Source organism: Triticum aestivum, chromosome 1D (genome assembly GCF_018294505.1).
Source record: "Triticum aestivum cultivar Chinese Spring chromosome 1D, IWGSC CS RefSeq v2.1, whole genome shotgun sequence".
NCBI classification, from domain to species: domain Eukaryota; kingdom Viridiplantae; phylum Streptophyta; class Magnoliopsida; order Poales; family Poaceae; genus Triticum; species Triticum aestivum.
Window position 1 is genome coordinate 464092210 of NC_057796.1, and position 22986 is coordinate 464115195.

At 50.9% G+C, this 22986-nt stretch overlaps 1 pseudogene; it reads right to left on the reverse strand.

Moving 5' to 3' along the window:
- The window catches only part of LOC123160727 (sinapine esterase-like), a 53799-nt pseudogene extending 35815 nt beyond the window's left edge, over positions 1 to 17984 (reverse strand).
- Positions 17985 to 22986: the final 5002 nt, after the last annotated feature.

Consider the following 22986-nt stretch of genomic DNA (forward strand, 5'->3'; position numbering starts at 1 on the left):
TGGAACTCGCCGATTAGAGTTCCGAGCCGCCTGCTCAGCAGCCGGCCCGAAACTCGGGGACTACACCCAGTGGGTGCGCTGGCGCGCCCCCATAGAGAAGCACAAGAAACAGAAACAAAGAAAGAAGGAAACATACCCGGATGGCCTCTCGCGAGTCCAGAAACGCCGTGTTGCAGCGCTTGAGAGCATCGGCCTCGGCCCGGAGTTTGTCTTGGACGTCTAGGAGCGCCCGATTCAACGGGCCCGTTCCGCCTCCCCACACCCAATCGACGGGCGCGGCGCTGGACGCCTTGGCATCCGGGATCGAGGAGCTCGTGGCATCAGTATCCAGCGGGCGTGGCGCCGAAGCCGCCTTTGCAAGCCGGTGGCGCGTTGGTGTGCGGACCCCAGGAGTCAGGCCCATCACGACCTCGTTTCCGGCTGGCGGCACCGGCGGGTCCGCCGGTTGCTCGCCTTGTGCGTTCCTGGACGGCGGCGGTGGAGGCACGATCACGTCCGGCATGGCGGCATCGCCGCCATCCCTCTCCATGACCGGGTGCCCGTCACCGGCTTGTCCAGTCGGCGCCATGAATTCTGGTGGCGGCAGCGCGGAATTCAAGGGGGTGATGAATATCGCCGACTGACGGCGCGCAGCCTCCTCGGCCTACTTCTTCACCGTGGCAGCTGCCTCGGCCTCCGCTAGTTTCTTCAGGGCGGCAGCCTCCGCCTTCTCTGCTTCCGCCTTCTCCAGGCGGGCGGCTTCCTGCTCCTCACGCGCCTCCCGCGCCTTACGCTCTGTTGCCTCCCGGAGGTCGGCGGCCGGATCAATTCGTCGGGAGGTGGTGGAGGTCTCCGCCGACCCAACAATGGAGGCGGCGGCCAACTCTCAAGAGAAAGCGAGGCCCTAGATCAAGGGAAGCAAAGCAAAGAAATTCAGGAAAGATCAGCAAGGAAGGGGGAAGTGCGAGAGGAAGTCAGTACTTACACGCGGAAACCAGCTGCGGCTCCTTCACCGCCTTGCGGAAGCAGAGGGCCTTCGCGGCCGCTTCAACCCGCTTGGTCGCCGCGGCCGAACCCTTGGGTTTTTTCGGCCGGCTGCCGAACAAGCTCGGCGAGGCCCTGCGTTTTTTCGCACCACCCTGGGCATCCGGCGCGGCAGATGAGCTCGCACCCGGCTGGTCGGACCCTGGCTGGTGGCGCTGGGCGACTTCCCCCGCGTCATCGTCGGGCCAGTCCTCGAGGCCAGCTCCGAGCCCTGAGCCGCCTGCTTCACCGCCTCCTCCCTCGGCGTCGTCCTCCAAGGCCGCCGCCCCCAAGTCGGGGTCATCCACGTCGCTCTCCGCTCGGTCGGGGAGGAATTGACGCTCCGGCCCCGCGGCGCCGGTAGCCGGTTGGAGGAGGGGGCTCTGTTCAAAGGCCGATTGGTTAGGTTGGACAGGCAGAACTCGGCAACAAAAAGATAGAGAAAAAGAAAGATAACTTACCATAGGCGGGGGGTCGGCGCGTGAAAACGGCTCCTTGCCGAACCGCCACTCTTCCGCGAGCTCGCAGTTCGCAAGGTAGTTCACCATATGAGCTACCTCTGCGTGAGGCATCTCCTTGGTGCATAGCCGGCTTGGGTCCTGATGCCCGCTCATCTGAGAGATCATGTGAGGGCGGCCCTGGAGCGGGAGCACCCGGTCAGGCCCTCCGACTGTGTCAACACCCGGAGCCGCGCGATTGCGGCGGCTCCAGAAGGCGACAGTGTCCTAGCCCGGTACAACCAATTGGGCCGCCTCCCAGCCGGCAAGTTGACCTAGCCGCCCTCCGGGAAGACGCTCTTCATGTAGAAATACGACCGCTGCCACATGTTCACCGACTTGATCAGCCTGATGGGAGGAACGGATTTTCGGCCGCCGGCCTCCGCACCGCAATGAAAGTGCCGCATTGAGCCGGCACGCCCGCGAAGAGGGTGCCGAGCTTGGTGTAGAAGAACTCCCCCCAAAGCTCGATGGTGGGGAGGACACTGAGGAAGCCTTCGCACAGAGTGACGAAGGCGGACAGCAACACCACCGTGTTCGGGGTGAGGTGGTGCGGCTGAAGATTATAGAACTCGAGGAAGGACCGGAAGAAGCCGCTCGCCGGCAGGCCGAGGCCGCGCAGGCAGTGGGAGCGGAAGACGACCCGCTCACCCTCCTCCGGCGCCGACGAGATCTCCCTCTCGGGCGCAAGGCGAACCTTCACGTAGTCTTTGCCGGGCAGCCGCCGCGTCTGGCGGAGGAAGTCGATGTGGTCTTCATGGACTTCAGAGCCGTCCCATGCTCCGGAGCGCGCCATGGGGGGCGTGAGGTTGATAGACGAGCTCATCGGAGACGAGCAGCGGTAGCGCCCCGGCGTGGCTTGGAGGTGCTGCGGCGAAAGGAAGAAGAAGGAGGCAAGAATGGGTTGGAGGGCGCGCGTGCTCCGTCGCTCCCTCTCCTCCCCTTACTTATAGGCCTACGGGCTGCGGAGCCGAGGGGGCGATCGTGGGATTTACTGCGCCCACGACCCCACGCCCCCATCTTGATCGCGCGAGTTACTGCGCGCAGTAACTCCATGGGGAAACTCAACCGCCCACCTCGGCCGCAGCGGGTCCGCTCACGTGCCGAGGCTCGGTAGTGGCGGACCCCGCCCGCAGGCGCGTCCCATCGCCCGCGTGGGCTGGCAGACCGGCCCGGCCGCTCGACGCCACGTGACCTACCCACGGCGGGCGGCGGCCTGGAAGCTTAACAAGCACGCCACCTAGTTCCCGCCGTCGCATTCGGAGTTTTGGACGTGTCAGGATGGACGAGACCGACTCCCACCAGGCGGCTCGGCAGAAGTCGGATGAAGCTCCACCTCAATCACTCAGAGAAGGAAACTGTTGAGGCTCCTCGGCTGCTCAGCCGCGGCACCTCACCAGCTTCAGGGACTACTTTCTGAGTAATGGGCCACGGGTAGGCTAACCCGAGTCCCTGAACCTTCCAAGACATCGGGGCTGGCTGCACCCCTCAAGGCATCAAGACGAAGTGCCGCCTTCTGGTGGCCGGCTGGAGGAATAGCCGGCTGCCTGTAGACAGTCGAGTTCCAGAAGCCGGCATCAACACAAGCCGACTGCTAATGGGCGGCTTCCAGAGAAGCCGGCCCCTAGCAGTCGGCCTGTGGCGCCCTCAAAGTCTGCGCCCCCATTAAGAAGACAAGACGGGGCAAGGCAACAGTGAAGCCCATCCCTCCCATATCCAGGGACGGGCGTGGCCATAGTGCACCGTACAGGCGGAGATCTCCGCCCGGCGCGGCACTGTTGCCACTCCACCTCTGATGTCACCACAGGCAGGCGGAGCCCTGCTCCCACGACGGCTTGTCGGTACGGCCTGCAGGCTGCGGGCCCTACTAGGCAACGAGGGCCCGGAAGACGGCAGAGGCTGAACCAGTCGGACTCGAGGGAGGTCGGCTTCCAGCAGGCGGCCCGCTCCCCCCTCGGGGCCTGTGCACCATTACCCAGATAAGACACGGAGTGACTACAACGATCTCCCACCAGGCGGCGGAACTGTAGCCACGCTCCCCTGACCAAGCCCGCGTCATTAACAGCACGGCTACAGTAATCAGCAGTCGGCAAGACCCGCGAGCGGCGGGTGCGGCCTGTCGGCGCCGTACCAGACCAGGCGGCGGCCCCAGCGGTCGGCGGAGAAGCCAGCGGCCAGAGAGACTGACGGCTGGGTCCTACTCCCAGCCGGATTACCATTGTACCCCTGGGGAGTAGGCCTATATAAACCCCCTAGGGCACCCATGCAAAGGGTTGGAACCTGTTAGAGTTAGACCAGCACCTAGGGGGGAAGGAGAGCAAGCCTTGCCTTCTTCCACCTCTAGCATACATCTTGAGGAGCATCATTGTACTCACTAGTGCCTTAGTGAACATGCGGAGACCCCGCAGAGCAGGACTAGGGGTGTTATCTCCGAGGAAAGCCCCGAACCTCGGTAAAGTACGCCGGCGTTTGTGTCTACGCCTCATCCCGCTTCCAGGCACCGACGACGTTCTACTCGCTCCCACCATGATAAGCCATACTTTGGCATATGTCGCACCCAACCCCCGACAACCCACTTTAAGGTAAAATAGCATAAAACAATATAGGCCCTGACTCTCCATTATGGAGAATGGAGATCATCCTGTCTCCAATTCTTGCGCTTCGCTTACTTTTGCTTCCAAGTACCTCCGTACGTTTGACCATACATTTTGTCCAATCTTTGATTGTCATGTGTTGATCGGTTTTTGAAATCCGGTATGGACAGTTGTGATGCGTAGGATGACCTGGCTGTAAGTTCATAACATCAATGCGACCTTTCGGAAATAGCATCAGATGAGGCACACAATCATTATGGATTATCTGTTGAAAAACATAGTAATAACTTCGTAGTTAGCAATGCATAGTTGAGTTTTAGAAGAATTTATGCAAACGAAGCACGTATGTCGTAATAGTAAAAAACCTTACCATTTTATCTCCATGGATGTTAATGTAGTTAAACACATGCACTAGTGGCACATATTGACCATAATGTTGAGGAGTTTGATAGTAGATATTGTAATTCTCAAGATCAGTACAAAATGCGACCAGATGATTTTTCTCCTGATAAGCTAATTCTGAGCCATCGGTGTAGTAGGTTCTGTCTACCATATTCCGCACATTCTTTGAACAACGAAAATAAGCTGTCAATGGAAATAAGCTGTCAACTATTTTGAAATAAACAATATAAATTACTTAATAACTATGTTTGAGAAGCTCACATAGGGGAAGAATTGGAAGCGTATCAACAAGGACCCAAATGTTTCCATACTTTCATGGTCTTCAAGACCCATCCTCTCCAAGACATAGCGTCTTGCATGGCATGGGATAAACTAGTCGAATTGTAAAAGATGAAAAGTACACGTTAAAATAATTGAAGTCGTGCTTAATTACGAAAAAATACTTGTCGTCGTTGCGTACCGTTTCAACATCGAAGGTCTCCTCGAGCTTAATGCTGAAGCGCCGATCTATGTCCAGCTAAAGGAACCAGTCGCACATAGCTCGGTCGTCGTGGCACCAGTCGCACTCCCCCGGGAGACTTTCGTCGCCCGAGTACGACATTTCCTACGTTCAGAATTCAAAGATTAAACTTGTACAATTAAATATATGTACACAAAAACTAAATTAGAACATTATTATTCATCACGGCTTGACTATCGGTCTATCGAGTCTTTTCTTGAAAACTCTCAGCTCACATGGTGTATATATTCGACCGTCGGTGATGCTAGCTCCTCCTTTCGTTCCCGAGTGCATTACACCAAATTGTCTAGCACACGGGAACGAAAGAGAAGCTACCCCCACAACAACAGTCGAGATTCTTCGTCCTCTCATATATGGTGGAGACTCTCCCTCACTGATTCCTCTCTGACATTTGCGACCGTCGGTGATGGTAGCTCCTCCTTTCGTTCCCGAGTGCATTACACCAAATTGTCTAGCACACGGGAACGAAGGAGAAGCTACCCCCACGACAACAGTCGGGATTCTTCGTCCTCTCATATATGGTGGAGACGTGACAGACTTAAAGTCAACCCGAAATATCGTTTAATTATCTTTCTAAAAAAGGACTTATCGAGCGCCTGAAATTTGCCGGAACGGAAATATACATGTTTTTATCTACATCATATGAGCATTCAAACTTGATGGCCATTACATTTCAATGGTCGGAAATATGAGCAAAAACATTTCAAAATATCTTATTGGACTCATATTGACATGGAGATTTGGCTGGTCTCACCTCAAGGTCGGAGGGGGGTCGGTGACGGGGACGACGGCGGGTATGATGGAGGCCGCTCCTAGATTTCTGCAAAAACAAAAACCCTATAAGCTATCAACTAATCAAATGCATACGCCTTGCATAGTGCTCTCCAATTTTAGCATTCAAAGTAGGAGTAGGTTTCCAATTTGAGCATTCAATAAGCAAAACCAAATCGTAAAATAAAGTAGTATTCAAATTAGCATGCATTCAATTATAAGCAAAACTACATCATCTCTTGCGTCCTTACATTGTCGAATATTATCACTAATACACCTCGAATAGTATCATACATATAGCATCGCTAATACAGCTAGAATCGTCGCGCCCGACGGGTATCGGCGCGGGCAGTGGACACCCAAAGAGAAGGAACCATCACAGGATCATAGCTCCAGTGAGATCCCTGAAGAACCTGCCAGGTATTGTCGAACCTGCCCTCCAACGCAACCATGTAGCGACGGACGTGCTCGTCCTCCTCGCTGACACGGTGACGTACCACCTCCGCGGTGTCCGGAAGCCTCGGCACCGTCACTGGCCCACGCGACCTCCACCAAACAAGGTTCGGGTCAATGACGGGCTGGCTCCTCACCAACCTACGCCCCCGGAAGGTAGCACCTCCCAATACCAGCCCGGCGGAGCCCAGTCCCGGACATGGCCCCTCTGATGAAGCAGGCCTCCTCAGCCGAGTCGACGATGAGGATGCTGGATAGGCATCATCGACGTCGATGCGGGAATAATTGCTTGAACTAAAAAAATAAAGTAGTACTATTAATTTTCTTGCTAAAAATAAACTACTTCTATATATAGTAAAATAAAGTAGTTTTATTAAATCAACTAGTTCAACTACTAAGCACTTACTATAAATAAAATAAAGTTGTACTTACTAAAAATAAACTAGTTCTATAGTAAAATAAAGTAGTTTTATTAAATCAACTAGTTCAACTACTAAGCACTTACTATAAATAAAATAAAGTAGCACTTACTAAAAATAAACTACTTGAGCTAGTTCTATTATTTATCGACCCACCCCCCCTCATGTCAAAATTATCGGGGAGGGGGTATATCGACAACGACATACCCGATAAAAAATAAGAAGAGGAAGAAGAAGAAAAAAAGAGGAGAAGAAGGAAGGAATAGAGGAGAAGATCGAAGAAAAAAAGAAGAAAAAAAAGAGGAGAAGAAGAAAGGAATAGAGGAGAAGAATTAAAAATAGAATATATTCTATTTTTTTTCTTCTTCTTCTCTATTCCTTTCTTCTTCTCCTCTTTTTTCTTCTTCTTTTTTCCTCTTCTTATTTATTTCTCCTCTTCTTCTCCTTCTTCCTCTGCTTATTTTCCTTTTTCCTCTCCTTCTTTTTCTTCTTCTTCTTCCTTCTTCCTTCTTCCTCTTTTCTTCCTTTTCCTTATTTTACTTTTTCCTCTACACTAACCTAAAATGCACTAACCTAAAATCGATATCGACTAACAACCTAAATAATAAATCAGAAAAAGCAGGACATATAATCATATATACACACGTACATATAATCACACATATACGTATAATCTAAAGAAAAACATCATACGGGGCGCGGCGGGGCGGCGACAACGGCGGCGGCCAGTACAGGGAGGAGGAGGAGGGGATCGGCGCGGCGCTCACAGCAGGCGCAGCGACGATATCAGTGCAGGGCGCGGCGACGGCGACGAGGAGGCAGGGCCGGTTTTGTCGGGGCAGGGGTGGCGCGGGGCGGCGACGGCGTCGGGGCAGGGGTGGCGCGGGGCGGCGACGGCGACGGGATGGCGCGGCACGGCGTCAGAGGCAAGGACAACGACGGCGACGGCGAGGCAGAGGGTCCGCCTGGCAGCGTCCGGGCGGGGAAGACGAACTGAATGAAAATTTTCACAAGCGTTGGCTTATATAGACGGAGCATTGGTCCCGGTTCGTGGCACCAACCGGGACCAATGCCCCCTTTAGTCCCGGTTGTTGGCACCAAGCAGGACTAAAGGTCTCTTTTCAGCAGCCCAAAGGGCGGGAAGCAGAGGCCTTTGGTCCTGGTTGGTGGCACCAACCGGGACTAAAAGGTCGCATTGGTCCCGGTTGGTGCCATCAACCGGTACCGATGCACCCCTTTAGACCCGGTTGGTGCCACCAACCGGACCAAAGGTCGTGTGCTGGAACTGGCGCGGTGCGGTGCGATGTTTAGTCCCACCTCGCTAGCCGAGAGGGGCTCGGAGTGGTTTATAAGCCCTGCGGAGCCGACCACTTCGAGCTCCTCTCTACTGCAGGCTTACGGGCCTAAATCCACTCTCTGTGCCTGTGGGCCTATTGGGCCTACTGCGGGCCTGCATCCTGGCCCCACTAGCGGGTTTGTAATCGTATGCAGGCCGTGGTGGCCCAGTAGGTGGCACTTTTTAAAAAAAATTCCAGTTTTTTGCCTTATTTTTTGTTTTATTTATTTTAGTTTGTTTCTACTTACAACAAAATACTTACTAGTTTTTGAGTTATCTTTTCGGTTTTAGGTAATAAAAAATTATAAACTTTCTGTTAGTGCCATTAATTTTCCAATTTGAATAGTTTAAATTTGAAATTTGTGTGAATCACTAGTTTGTGATTAACTTTACTATAAAAATAGATTTTGGAGTGATTCCTTTTCCTGCTATTTAATATTACTGTGTTTTATCATTATATTCAAAAACAGTTTTTGTTATTTTAGTTTCTAACAAAAGATTTCTTTATGATAATTCTTTTTGCTATTAAAGTTTCTAACAAAAAGAGTTCTTTTATGAAAATTCTTTTTGCTTTTAATGTTTTGAACAGAAAATACTTTGATAATTTTAGTTGCATAAATTTTAGTTTATTATTTTTGCTATTAGAGTTTCATAAAAGTTTTCTAGTTCATTCTTTTTTATATTAGTTCATTCTTTGAGCTAAATGAGCATGAAATTGAAAAGCACTACATCAATTTTCATTTTTTAACTTATTTGAACTCCAGACTCTTTGTGTGTTCAAAATGCACCATTCAAAGCCACATCATCAATTTTCAACCCTTTCTGACGTCATTTGTTATTGTTCATGCATTTACTGATTTTTTTAGCTAAATGGAAATTGAAAAGCACTACAGATGAACTCTGAAAAGGTTGAAAGTTGGCATGGTATCATCATTTCACCCAAATAGCATGTGCTAAAAAGTTGAGAGGGTTACGGCAAAAACTGGATGCACTTAATGTACAAAAGGGACAATCTGTTTCGAAGTATTAGGGTTTCATACGGAAACTTGTCTGTTACATGGATATTCTAGATCAAAGGCATCATCATAATAGTCGTGGAGAGAAAGTCTTCACTTTTTCTTCGCTTATGTCCTTTGCTTATTGCGCCGTAACCATGGATAATCTTCATCGTTTAACAGGTTGCTTGGGTTAGCCTTGACTTTGAAGGAAGGAATTTCATGAAACTTTCATAATCTTCGGACATGTCTGTCTTGCCCTCCACTCCCACGATGTCTCTTTGAAAGAACTATGTGGCGCTTTGGCTCATCGTATGATGTGTTCGCTTCCTTATCTTTTCTTTTTCTCGGTTTGGTAGACATGTCCTTCACATAGAAAACATGCGCCACATCATTGGCTAGGACGAACGGTTCGTCTGTGTACCCAAGATTGTTCAGATCCACTGTTGTCATTCCGTACTGTGGGTCTACCTGTACCCCGCCTCCTGACAGATTGACCCATTTGCACTTAAACAAAGGGACCTTAAAATCATGTCCATAGTCAAGTTCCCGTATGTCCACTATGTAACCATAATATGTGTCCTTTCCCCTCTTGGTTGCTGCATCAAAGCGGACACCGCTGTTTTGGTTGATGCTCTTTTGATCTTGGGCGATCGTGTAAAATGTATTCCCATTTATCTCATATCCTTTGTAAGTCAATACAGTCGAAGATGGTCCCCTGGACAACGAGTACAGCTCATCACAACAGTGTTATCACCTCTGAGACGTGTTTCCAACCAACCGCCGAAAGTCCTGATGTGTTCACATGTAATCCAGTCGTCACACTGCTCCGGGTGTTTGGAGCGCAGACTGTTCTTGTGTTCATCGATATACGGGGTCACTTCTACCTCTTGAGCACTGCGTTGGTTTTCCCTTGAAGAGGAAAAGGTGATGCAGCAAAGTAGCGTAAGTATTTCCCTCAGTTTTTGAGAACCAAGCTATCAATCCAGTAGGAGGCCACGCCCAAGTCCCTCGCACCTACACAAACAAATAAAAACCTCGCAACCAACGCAATAAAGGGGTTGTCAATCCCTTCACGGTCACTTATGAAAGTGAGATCTGATAGATATGATAAGATAATATTTTTGGTATTTTTATAATAAAGATGCAAAGTAAAATAAAAGGCAATAAAAATAGCTAAGTGTTGGAAGATTAATATGATGGAAAATAGACCCGGGGGCCATAGGTTTCACTAGTGGCTTCTCTCAAGAGCATAAGTATTACGGTGGGTGAACAAATTACTGTTGAGCAATTGATAGAATTGAGCATAGTTATGAGAATATCTAGGTATGATCATGTATATAGGCATCATGTCCGTGACAAGTAGACCGACTCCTGCCTGCATCTACTACTATTACTCCACACATCTACCGCTATCCAGTATGCATCTAGAGTATTAAGTTCATAAGAACAGAGTAACGCTTTAAGTAAGATGACATGATGTAGAGGGATAAACTCATGCAATATGATATAAACCCCATCTTGTTATCCTCGATGGCAACAATACAATACGTGCCTTGCTGCCCCTGCTGTCACTGGGAAAGGACACCGCAAGATTGAACCCAAAGCTAAGCACTTCTCCCATTGCAAGAAAGATTAATCGAGTAGGCCAAACCAAACTGATAATTCGAAGAGACTTGCAAAGATAACCAATCATACATAAAAGAATTCAGAGAAGATTCAAATATTGTTCATAGATAAACTTATCGTAAACCCACAATTCATCGGTCTCAACAAACACACAGCAAAAGAAGATTACATCGAATAGATCTCCACGAGAATCGTGAAGAACTTTGTATTGAGATCCAAAGAGAGAGAAGAAGCCATCTAGCTAATAACTATGGACCCGAAGGTCTGAGGTAAACTACACACACATCATCGGAGGGGCTATGGTGTTGATGTAGGAGCCCGCCGTGACCAATGCCCCCTCCGGTAGGACGCCGGAAAAGGCCCCAAGATGGGATCTCACGGGTACAGAAGGTTGCGGCGGTGGAATTAAGTTTTCGTGGATGCCTCTGTTGGTTTGGGGGTACGCAGGTATATATAGGAGGAAGAAGTACGTCGGTGGAGCAACGTGGGCCCCATGAGGGTGGATGGCGCGCCCCCCTACCTCGTGCCCTCCTGGTTGCTTTCTTGACGTAGCGTCCAAGTCCTCTGGATCACGTTCGTTCCAAAAATCACGTTCCCGAAGGTTTCATTCCGTTTGGACTCCGTTTGATATTCTTTTTCTGCGAAACTCTGAAATAGGCAAAAAAACAGCAATTTGGGCTGGGCCTCCGGTTAATTGGTTAGTCCCAAAAATAATACAAAAGTGTATAATAAAGCCCTTAAACATCCAAAACAGAATATAATATAGCATGGAACAATAAAAAATTATATATACGTTGGAGACGTATCAGTCACCAAGGTAGAGTTCTGTAGAACTGTTTAGTGTGCTTCAGACCAAGAATGCCCGTCCCTGCATATTATTGAGTCCTCTCCAAACGTGCCTTTTCCAGTCAGTCTCCCCTCATACCACGATTTAGGGAGACCAATCTTATTAAGGCCAGGAATGAAGTCAACACAAAATCCATTGACATCCTCTGTATGATGGCCCATGGAGATGCTTCCTTCTGGCCTAGCGCGGTTACGGACATATTTCTTTAGGACTCCTATGAACCTCTCAAAGGGGAACATATTGTGTAGAAATACAGGGCCCAGAATGACAATCTCGTCGACTAGATGAACTAGGACGTGCATCATGATATTGAAGAAGGATGGTGGGAACACCAGCTCGAAACTGACAAGACATTGCGCCACATCACTCCTTAGCCTTGGTATGATTTCTGGATCGATCACCTTCTGTCCCGGTTCGAGCCACGAACCGAGACAAATGTATGTGGGCCAGGAGCGAGGCCCATTGGTCCTGGTTCTTGCTAGGAACCGGGACAAATGGGTCCAGACGAACCGGGACCAATGCCGACGAGGCCCCGGCTGGCCCCTTGGGCTCACTAACCGGGACGTATGCTCCCATAGGTCCCGGTTCGTGACTGAACCGGGACTAATGGGCTGGCCAGGCCCGAACCAAAGCCCTGTTTTCTACTAGTGTTGAACTTGCGGAGGCAGCCGAGGGCGTTGTAGTTGGCGCTGTTGTTGGTGCCATAGACGGTGAGGTAGATGGGGAAGCAGCCGATGGGGAGCACCCCGGGCACCACCACGTCCCTGGCCCCCATGCCCACCACCTTCTCCACGCCCCTGATGATGGTGTTGACGATCTTGGTCGTGTACCTGCTAGACTGGTCCGCGCTGTAGTTGCCGAACAACATCGCGTTGTAGTCGTTCCCACCGAACTCGCCGAACACCACTAGCGAGTCCCGCAGGTACCGCTTGCAGGCGGCGCCGCCGCCGCACACGGTGGCCGTGATCTGTTGGAACCACTGGATTTGCAGGCTGATGGGCCCGTTGTTCCAGATCTTGTCCGACAGGCCGAGGCCGCGGAAGAAGGGCGCGTCCATGGCCGGCGCCCCGGTGATGGCCATGTTCGCGCCCTGCTTGAAGTCCGTGCTGTTCGCCTTGGACGGTGGCAGGAAAGGCACCCCAAACTTGGTGCCTGCAATGCGTCCTCGTACGTACGTCAAGCAAGAACAGTATCAACAAGATGGAGTGTGTGTGTGTGGACCGTGGAGCACAGAACTTACTGAGGAAGTCGACGATGACGCGGCCGTTGGAGCACCGGCAGGTGGGGGTGCCGAAGTAGGTCTCGCCGAGGGGGGCTGCGTGAAGGTGATCGCCGTCGGCTTCCCGCTCGTGCAGAGGTTGCCCGTGTCAGTTATTTTTTTGGAAATGTAGGCATGCCCCCGGCCTCTGCATCATGATGATGCATGCGGCCATCTTATTAACAATCCAGAATCGTCAAAAAGGTCTTACAGCTCACAAAACGGAGCAGAACAAAGTAAAAAAAAAGGAAAATTACATGCGAACTAGGACAACCGGTACGGTGAAAATAAAAAAGGATAAGCTCCCTAGACACCTATCCTGTTATGCGAGCACCATCCGAACCGGTTGAAGATAACCCGAGCTACCATCTCCCATTGGTTGCACCCAGTAAGCAAAGGGTCCCTGGAGTCCATAGGAGTGAGTAAGGACCACGTACGGATCCAAGCTGTATCTCTGAAGATAACCTGCAAAAAAGTTAAAGTGTGTTGTCTGTTAAAAATCATAGCATTCCTGCAGTTCCATATAGCCCATAATAGCGCACATATTCCAATCCGAATACGAGCCGCAGTAATCTATTCAACCCCAGCTAACCACGTCCCAAACAAAGACGCAATATCAACTGGAGGATTAATATTGAAAGCTATATGAATCATTCTCCAAAGTAACTTCGCAAGTGGGCATTCAAGAAATAAGTGTTGTATTGTTTCATCATGATCACAAAAACAGCACCGCGAACAGCCTACCCATCACCTCTTAATTAAGTTGTCCTTTGTGAGTATCACTTGCTTGTGGACAAACCACATGAAGATTTTAATACGCAAAGGAATCTTAACTTTCCAAATGTGCAACGACCTTGAGAGGGAGCCAGAGTTAATCAGATCCATATAGAAAGATTTCACCGTAAACATCCCATTCGTAGTTAACTTCCATTGTATTGAATCCGGCTGGTCGGAGAGTTGAACTTCTATCAATCTCCGAACCAGTTGCATCCAGGCGGTCCATCTCTCACCAACTAACACATGTCTGAACTGGATGTTCAAGGGAATTGTTTGAAGGACGGTGCCTATGTAATCCTCCTTACGTTGCACAATATTATAGAGTGTAGGATATTGGATGGCCAGGGGCGTCTCTCCTAACCACGTATCCTCCCAAAATCTTGTTGACATTCCATTGCCAACCAAGAATTTGACCCTACGAAAGAACAGGTCCTTCGTTCGCATAAGTCCCTTCCAGAACGGCGAGTCAGTCGGTCTCATGGTAACCTGGGCTAGTGTTTTCGAGTGCAGATACTTATTGCGCAAGAGTTGAGACCACATACCCTCCGGCTCATTCTCTAATCTGTATAGCCATTTGCTCATAAGACATTTGTTCTTGATTTCTAAGGTCTCAATACCGAGACCCCCTTGGTCTTTAGGTCGGCAAAGGATATCCCATCGCGCGAGACGGTATTTCCTCTTGGCCTCGTCAGACTGCCAAAAGAAGCAGGATCTAAAGAAATCAAGTCGCTTGCGAACTCCTTTCGGAATTTCGAAGAACGAAAGTAGAAACATTGGCATACTAGTCAATACTGAGTTAATCAGGACTAGCCGACCTCCATATGACATAAGCTTGCCCTTCCAGCAGCTAAGTTTTTTTTCAATTCGTTCTTCAATACATTTCCATTCTTTATTGGAAAGCTTACGGTGATGGATCGGTATACCCAAGTAACTGAATGGTAAAGCACCTGATTCACATCCGAACAATTGTCTGTAATTGTGTTCCTCGTCTTTGGCCTTCCCAAAGCAGAACACCTCGCTCATATGAAAATTAATTTTTAATCCAGACAATTGTTCAAAAAGACACAAGATAAGTTTCATATTATGTACCTTAGCCATGTCATGTTCCATGAATAGAATAGTGTCATTAATGGATACCCCTCCATCGACTAGATGAGGAACTAGACGCTCTACATGGCCATGCTGCTTGGCCCTGCCAATCATGACGGCCAGCATATCTGCCACAATATTGAACAGAAGAGGAGACATGGAATCCCCTTGTCGCAACCCCTTATGTGTCTGGAAATAGTGACCGATGTCATCGTTCACCTTAATTCCAACACTACTTTTCTGGACTTGGTTATCTACTTGGTTCCTCCAAGTTTCACTAAAACCCTTCATGCGCATTGCCCGTGTCAGTGACGGAGTCGCCGAAGTTGAACACCGCGTTGTACTTCTGGGCCTGGCCGGACGCCGCGCCCGCAAGAAGCAGCAGGGCCAAGCATGGCAGCAGCTGCTGCTTCCGCGCCGCCATCGCCACCGCCGACGACCTCATCGTCCCCGTCGTCCCAGCTGCTGCGGACGAGAGAGAGGGAGGGAGGCACGCAAAGCGGCAAAGAAGAAAGCTACGGAAAGGAAAAGGAATGGGGATGCTTCATGCTTGGCCAGTGGCCGGGCTTTCTATAGCCCCCGCGACCGGCGCTTTAATTTGCTTTCGAATCTGTCGTGCATGTTACTACCCAGCTAGCTAGATTGTCCTACCCTTTACAGTAATATTTTATCAGTGGTTGCCAGGGAGAAATGTGTCTCTCCCTTTGACCTGTGCTACACTTTCAGCTCGGTTTGTCTTCCCCGGAGGGGAAACTTCACGTGAGAGATCACCACCACCGCCTTATTATTCTCTGATTCTCTGTAAAGGTCAGCATACTGTACTACGATCCTGCCACGATACCAAAGCCCAGTTCTTTTGAGCAGATTGTGGACGCACAAAGCAGCTCCACACATGCATGCATGCGTGGCTCTTCTCCATGGAGAGCTTCACCTGCCATATGGCACCTAGGGAGAAAGAAAAAGCGAACCGTGTGTGATCTGAATGTTAAGATTCATACAAGTATATACAAGTACAAAAGATAGTTGGGAAGAAAGACCCCAATCGATCGGACGTACGGTAACAACTTTCTCTATGCAACCTCTTCTCTCTGACACGGTACTCACGAAAAGATTGGATGACACCTAGGGAGAAAGAAAGAGAAAGAGAACCGTGTGTGATGATGTGATCTGAATGTTCAGACTCAGTCATCTTGATTTTTGTCGCGATGATGTGGAACATATATACCACCAGCCAACGTGGAACTCCTATGGACATTTTCTGGCCGGTGTTCAGTGGCCAAACTTCTCAGTTGCAATATGAGAAATCTTCGATATGGTAGTAAGATATATTTTCCTCCCGCTGTTGAACTGGGTTCTTCAAGAACTAGCAGTACGAGAGCAATCTTGAGAAACTCCATGTTGCAACAAGTTAGATGTTTTGGAGGGTTCCAGTTTGGATCATCCAACACCAAAAGCTTTGGAAGTCGGGAATTAATGTTGACAAATTGGTGCAGGAGGACGTTGACTTGCTCGCAGGACTGCCTAATCTACCGCACGTGTGGTTGTGGAAATGAAAATCCCGAGGAAAAAGGATTATCATTTGTGATGGTGTGGTGGCATTCTAGGTTCTCAAATATTTGAGAATCACGGGCTTCGCCCCATGTCTAACCTTCATGGCAGGATCGACGATACGCCAAAGGAGCAACGGTTCGAAAATAAAATGTGATCGACGGTATCTTCCTCCTATAGGCAGGTGTGGGAGCTTGCAGTTTGGTCCTGTAGCCGGTGGCATGTACGGCGATCGGATGTCCACACCCTTTACTGCACAGCCAGCCAAATGTAGATTTTGCACTTTAAAGGTGCCCAACATTTCCAAATGTAGTCGGCCTGCTCGAAACGGATCAGGCCCGTGCTCAAACGGTTGTACGTGAATTTCGTCGTGTAGGCTCCAGACGCATCGCATGGCCAAGAGAAATGAAATATAATCCCAAGCATAGACAACTTATTACCAAAAACACGGATCTGCGACCACAGGAGTGATTCACAAGTGACCACAGTCCACAGTCCACACTAGTACATGAAAGCAAATGAATTGAAGTGACTACTGACTAGGCAAACCACAGTAGCAAACCCTTTCTAAACAACATTGTTCAAAGCCACAAAGGCATGGACTGGAACATCAAAGTACAGAAGAAAACCAAGCTGCGTAGAAGATCTGAACCATATATATTTAACATCTGATGACTTTCATGAAGTGAGAGTGACCATGGAGCTGCTTAATTTTTACAACCATCGGACAACCATTCTATGTAACTGGGAATATAAGGTTTGCACCGGAGATCATAATGACTATTCCCAAAACAGAAGACAACACGACATGTCCGGTTTTCCACATCGTATGACACAAGCCTGTCATTCAACCCATTGATTTGGAAAAAGATCGATTTGCATTCCGGACCGAATGCTACAAATGTACACACCTCATCATGGCCTATCAAGTCCGACATGCTGGCGGTATGCTTCAGAGTCCACTGCCCACTGGCATAATCTTCAAGAACCCAGACCGAGAGCTGGCGATTACCATTAGTGTAATCCATATGCGTTGCATACAGGCGTCCCTGAGATTGCCCAATATAACCATAATCGGAGGTGTCTGCTACGGTGAGCGGCATTCGGATTTCCCGCCAAGTACTCCCTTCCGCATCCACCGTGATCACCGAAGAATCGTGGGTAGTTAGATGCAGCGTGCCACCGAAGAAGAGAGAGACTGAACCATCATGATCGACTACGCTGGTGAGGTCGCCCCATTCGCTCTCCTTGGAAGTCCACCTTCCGGTTTCCGATGAGAAGATCTCCACTCTGGTGACCCCGTCGCCCCGCACGAGCACGAACACGGCGAAGCGGGAGGGAGCGGCCGGGTCGAAACCCAGACGGATGATGTTCCTCTCCTGAAGCAGCTCCTCGTTAGCAGGCAAGACAGTCCACTCCTCCGTAGCTGGATTGCACACAACGAACTCTGTGTCGGCGCCGGAGCTGGTCGCAGACGATCTCTTCCAGCACTCGCAGAGGAGGAGGCCGCCGCAGCAGTCCACGGTCTGGACGCCCCCGTCCCATGCGCCGCGCAGGAAAGGGAGGCCAGGGTCGACGAGGGGCCGGCCTCGGCCCGACAGGTTACGGAAGCGGAGCTCGTTATTCCAGTCGCTGCGAGCGTAGCAGAAGAAGCCGGACAGGGCCTGCGGCGACCTCTTCCGGAGGCCGGGGTCGGAGCAGAGGGCGAGCCATGCTTTGGACACGCACTTGAAGCGGCAGAGCGATGTGTAGGGCACCCGCGCCAGGACCTCGAGGAGGAGGTCCTCGGGGAGGCTCTCTGCCACCGGCGCCGGCTGCTCCTTGTTCTTCCTGGACCTCTTTGCCATCGCCCCGTAGCGGAGGAGATCCAGCCCGATAACGGCGGCGGCGGCGGCGGATGTTTTTTTAAAAAGGAGGATGCACCCGGCCTCTGCATCTGGACGATGCATACGGCCACTTTATTAATTATTAAGCACAAAAGACCTTACAAAGTAGTATATCAGTAAGCCCGAAGCCATCATCTAGGCAACATCTGTCGCTACTTCTACCCCCTTGATGCAGTGGTGCCGAATTTCCGAGCCTAATACCAAACAGACATCGCACCAAATCCTAACATCTAATGCCGGATGCCTCATCCTAGCCACATACCGGGACTGGGTCACACGCCGGTCCGGCGCACTCACCGAGGCCGCCGCCGCCTTCTTCCATCGATCCATCTCCAGAGCAGGTACTGAAGCACAGACCTTGCCAAGCCAGCCGTCGACGCCACCATGGCGCCAGACAGCTCGACCACCCTGCGCTCGTCCATCCAGCCGCATCCGTCGTCGATATGCAGCTGCACCATGCCGCCACCACTCGTCGTCAATGACGCGGTAGATACAACGTCGCACCACCTGGCAACCTCCACACCATCGCCACTGCTGGAGTTACTCGGAGCCCACCATCCACAACATCTCTCCCTCGAACAACAGTTCCTCCCAAGACGGCGCCTCCATGGAGGATACGACGCGCAGGACGCCGCCGCCGCCCAATCCAGACTGAATTTTGGACTTTCGTCCGGGAGGGGTTCGGGGGTGGATAGGGGGGACCTCGGCTTCGCCTCCAGGAAGGGTAACGGCGTCAAGTGACGTCGCCGATGCCGGGCCGAACACGCCGACCAAAGATTCCTCCGGTCCCCATCCTATGCCACCAAACCTCCGTGTACTCCGGATCCGGCAAGCCACGATCCGAAACCCGCGAAGATGAAAGAGCCATGGGGCTCAACCCACCAGAAAGGAGGATCGAGAAGAACTCCTTGTAGATCTCCAGACGCCGAATCCAACGATCCGACGTGGCCAGTGACGACCGTCACCACCCCGCGGCGGCCGACGGAGTCCGAAGAAAGGATCCAGATGGATCCGATCTGGATCCGGCGGCACCCGCGACCACCGGTCAGGCCAACGCAGCCACCACCTCACGACATGCTGGTCGCCACCGCCGCGCCGCGCACGACGCCGATGGGAGACCCGCCCGTTGCGCCGCCGGACCCCACATTCGCCCGGCGTTCCTCTAGATCTCGCTGTCCCGCGCCAGCCAAGACGAAGAGGATGGGGAGAAGCCCCGCCGCCGCCCAGCCGGCCAGGCTTCGCCCGGGGGTGCTATGGACGGCGGCGATGAGGGGGAGAGGAGGAGGAGACTCGAGGGGCGGCGGCTAGGGTTTTCCCCCCGGGTCGTCCGCGGGGGTGACGCGAGGGGCGAGGGGCAAATATCTGGTCGTATCTGAAAAAAAAAACAAATACGGGCCAAAAACCCAAATACGGGCGGCGGCGTATGTATCTGAATGTTATGCGGAATTTGGGGGTTTATTGCATTGCGCTCCGTGTTCTTGGGGCTGGGGCTCCGATATATTCTCGGAAATACAACGTTGGGCGTGGCCTAAAAACTAGAGCGCGTGTTGATCCAGTCGGTAACTCGGCCGAAACGGAGTAGAGATGGAGTGTGACACGTATTCCCAAAGGTCACGAACCCCTCCGTCTCTCTCACATTAGTTTATGTAATGTGTTTTATAAAGATTGCGCCAAAGGTCCTCATAAACCGTATGAAATTGATCTTACCTGATATCATATTTGAAGAGCAGCCAGCCTTTGTTCCAAGGAGATTAATAACTTTATATCAGCTTATGAGTGCCTGCATTTTATGAAGAGAAACATGCCCAAAAACAACAGCTAAGCTTTTAAACTGGACATGATAAAAGCATATAACAGAGTGGAGTGGAGTTACCCGAGGGCTACAATGAAGACGTTGGGTTTTGCTGCATAGTGGATCTCAATGGTTATGCACATGTTGAGCTCAGTCTCATTCTCTGTTCTTTCTAATGGAAGCAAATTAGATGAATTTCAGCCAAGTCGTGGCATTCGGCAGGGAGATCCGATCTCTTCATATCTTTCCTTGATTGCAGCATAGGGTCTTTCGTGCCTCTTAAAATCCCAGAATCGGTCATCCCATCTAAGTGGAATTAAGGTGGCCTCGTCGACTCCGCTGTTGAACCATCTTTTATTCGCGGATGATAGCCTACTCTTTTCAGGACAAACATCAATGGAGCAGAAAGAAGTATCAAACCTACTGAAATCTTATTGCTGGGCATCATGACAGAGAATTAACAGGGGTAATCAACCATCTTTTCAGCAAGGGTTGTCTTCATATTGTTCGTGATGCAGTTAAAGGTCACTTGCAGGTACCTCTGAATGACAGGTACCTGGGTATGCCTACTGATGTGGGATAGTCCAAGGGAGGGATGTTCAAGTACTTGAGTGATCGTATTTGGGAGAAGGTTGGATGGGAAAGCTTTTATCATAAGGTGGAAAGGATACTCTGATCAAATCTGTTGCTCAAGAAATCCCGGTAGGGCATCCTTTTTTCTTCAGGCCGCCCCCGCGTCGCCCCCCGCTCGGGTGACTCCGGTGGCTCCCCAACCTTAGCCGCCGCCGGGGCCTAGCCCATCTTCCTCCCCTCCTCCTGCCGCCGCCGGAGGACGCCGCCGGCTTGCGCCCGGAGGCAGACGGCTGTGGCGGGGGCTCTTCCTCCCTCCCGCGTCTCAGGGGTGGCGGGGCCCCAACATGCGTCGAGGTGCGGCCGATCTAGAAGCGACGGCATTGGCTTCGACGGCGGCGGCAGTCGGCCCTGCCTCGGGCCACGGGCCTCGGCTGCGGCGGCTGGCCAAGATCAGGCGGCGGCGCGATGCGGTCTTCGGCGGCATGTCATCTGGCTTTAGATCGGCGGCGGCCTCGAGGGCCTGGTGGACTGCTTGGCGGCACCCATAGCAGATCTGTTCTGGCCGGTGTAGCCAGTGGTGGTGGTCATCTTCTTCGTCGGCGGTGGCCGGCCAGAAGCTTGGTGATCGGATCTCGAGATCCATCATCTAGTCCCAGCTGCGAGTTGGGGAGACATGGTTGCCGGTGAAAACCGAGCCGGCCGCAGGCGATAGCGGTGTTCTACGCCGTTACCTAGATGAAGGCATCGTCGTGTAACTACTGTCGACCCACTCGTGCTGCTCCGGGGGAAACCCTAGGATCTGGTGTTCCAGATCGGACGATGGCGGCACTGCAGTGTCGTTTCTCTCTTGGGAGCATCATTTGTGGAGCAGCGCTGGAAGTCAGAGGCAGGAGGTGGAGCGGCTTCGTCTTGCACGGACCTTCGGTGGAGATGTCAAGTCATGCCTGACCGACAGGTGCTATGCTTTGTCATGCCTGGTCGGCAGGTACTACGCACGACAGATCCTCCAAGGACTTCAAGCTGTGTCGGCTGGTGGTACTTGGCAGCATGGCGCTGAGGTGTATCAATGGCGACCACTGCGTGTTCAGCTGTTTGCGCGCAGGGATGAGGTGCCGTTGGGCGCCGTGGTGGCGTCGACGATAGCTGGACCGAGCAAGGTTGATGCATCAGTACAGTTCTGAAGATGGAGCGGTGGCAGTTGGCGGCGGCGGCCTCTGAGAGCACGCCGGACCAGTGTGTGCCCCAGACCCGGCAAGTGGCTAGGTTGGGGTCTCAGGTCTTAGATGTTAGGCTTGGCTGCGATGTCTGTTTGGTATTTGGCCCAGGCTATCTGCGCCCCTTCATCAACTGGATAGATGTAGCGATAGTTTGTTGCTTAGACGGCGGCTTTAGTCTTACTGTTGTATGACTTTGTAAGGTCTTGTGAGAATAATTAATAAAGTGGCCGTATGCATCGCCCAGATGCAGAGGCCGGGGGTCATCCTCCTTTTCTAAAAAAAATCCCGGTATGTTCAACGGGATGCTTTAAACTTTTAGGAGGGCTTTGCGAAAATCTAAATTCTACCTTGAGGAAGTTCTAGTGGGGATGTAAAGAAGGTCGGAGAAAACCGGCATGGGTCTCTTGGGAAGTCACACTAGTAGAAAATAGGGCTTTCGTTCGGGCCTGGCCAGCCCATTAGTCCCGGTTCTGCACGAACCGGGACCCATGGGGTGCATTAGTCCCGGTTCATGAGCCCAGGGGGCCGGCCGGGCCACGTGGGCCACTGGTCCCGGTTCGTCTGGACCTTTTGGTCCCGGTTCCACGCACGAACCGGGACCAATGCGACTCGCCCCTGGCCCATGACCATTAGTCCCGGTTTGTGCCACAAACCGGGACTAAAGGGTTGGTCCTCGTTGCGGTCAGAGTTTAGTCCCACCTCGCCAACCGAAGGGCGCTCACATCGGTTTATAAGCCCGTCCCTCTCTGCCTTGTTGAGCTCCTCTCAAAATAAAAATAGATGCCCTTATACAGGGAATTTGACCTAAATTCAGAGTGAATTTCTCTGAAATTCATAGAAATTTATTATGAATTTAGGTTGAATTCTCTCTATAGGCGCATCTATGCTCATTTTTTATGTTGGGGTTGGCGATCTTTACAGACTTTTTGTGTGTTGAATATGCACCATTCAAAATCAGTCTCTGCTTTGAATGGTTCATTTTGAACACACAAAAAGTCTGGAGTTCAAATAAGTTCAATAAAATGAAATCCCTTTGTAACAGACGAGTTTCCGTATGAAAGTCTGATACTTCGAAAGAGATTGTCCGTTTTGTACACGAAGTGCATCCACCTTTTGCCGGAACCCTCTCAACTTTCTTGCACATGCTATGTGGATGAAATGATGATACCATGCGAACTTTCAACCTTTTCAGAGTTCATTTGAAATGCTTTTCAATTTTAGGGTCTTATAGCTCAAAATAATTAGTAAATGCATGAAAAATAACAAATGAAGTCAGAAAGGATTGAAAATTGATGATGTGGCTTTGAATGGTGCATTTTGAACACACAAAAAGTCAGGAGTTCAAATAACTTTTAAAAAATGAAATCCCTTTGTAACAGAC